This window comes from Penaeus monodon, chromosome 24, assembly GCF_015228065.2.
Source record: "Penaeus monodon isolate SGIC_2016 chromosome 24, NSTDA_Pmon_1, whole genome shotgun sequence".
NCBI classification, from domain to species: Eukaryota; Metazoa; Arthropoda; class Malacostraca; order Decapoda; family Penaeidae; genus Penaeus; species Penaeus monodon.
This window is the reverse complement of record NC_051409.1, coordinates 31,517,568-31,518,048: the sequence shown is the minus strand read 5'-3', so window position 1 is coordinate 31,518,048 and position 481 is coordinate 31,517,568. Positions and strand designations below refer to the sequence as shown.

At 31.0% G+C, this 481-nt stretch overlaps 1 protein-coding gene across 1 annotated transcript in view; it reads right to left on the bottom strand.

Moving 5' to 3' along the window:
* Window positions 1-320: 320 nt before the first annotated feature.
* The window catches only part of LOC119589009 (keratin, type II cytoskeletal 2 epidermal-like), a gene marked incomplete at its 5' end in the record, with an annotated part of 1,124 nt that continues 963 nt past the window's right edge, over window positions 321-481 (bottom strand). The window contains 1 exon segment of the mRNA XM_037937603.1: window positions 321-465.

Genomic DNA, 481 nt, shown 5'->3' with positions numbered 1-481 from the left:
GGTGCGTTACGCTGTTGATACCGCTATCACTACCTTGCTGCACTCACTGCGACTTCGTTTTCCTATGTTATATCCATATATTATGACATGTGCCCTGTTTCTACAATTATGGTAAATGTATCATTTTTATTTTAGTGGGGATCCATGGTTGTGATCACGCTCTTCATTAATCGTACTGAAGGCATGAAAACCACAATGCTATCATCATAATTTCCTTTTTATTTTATGGATTCTTTCATTTAACATAATTAAAAATAGATCAGGTTACCAGATTATTGCAATCATTACTTTAAAAAAGGTACATTAATTAAACTCACGAATAAGAGTATGCTCATCTAATTCCGATTTGTATTTATATGTGTTTATGATTAATATTACCAGTGATAAACTGATTCCCATTAATACATGCATATAAACAGTTGTAACACTATTTTATTTCTTTCTACATAGTTCATAGCAAAAAGATATATCACAAACTTAG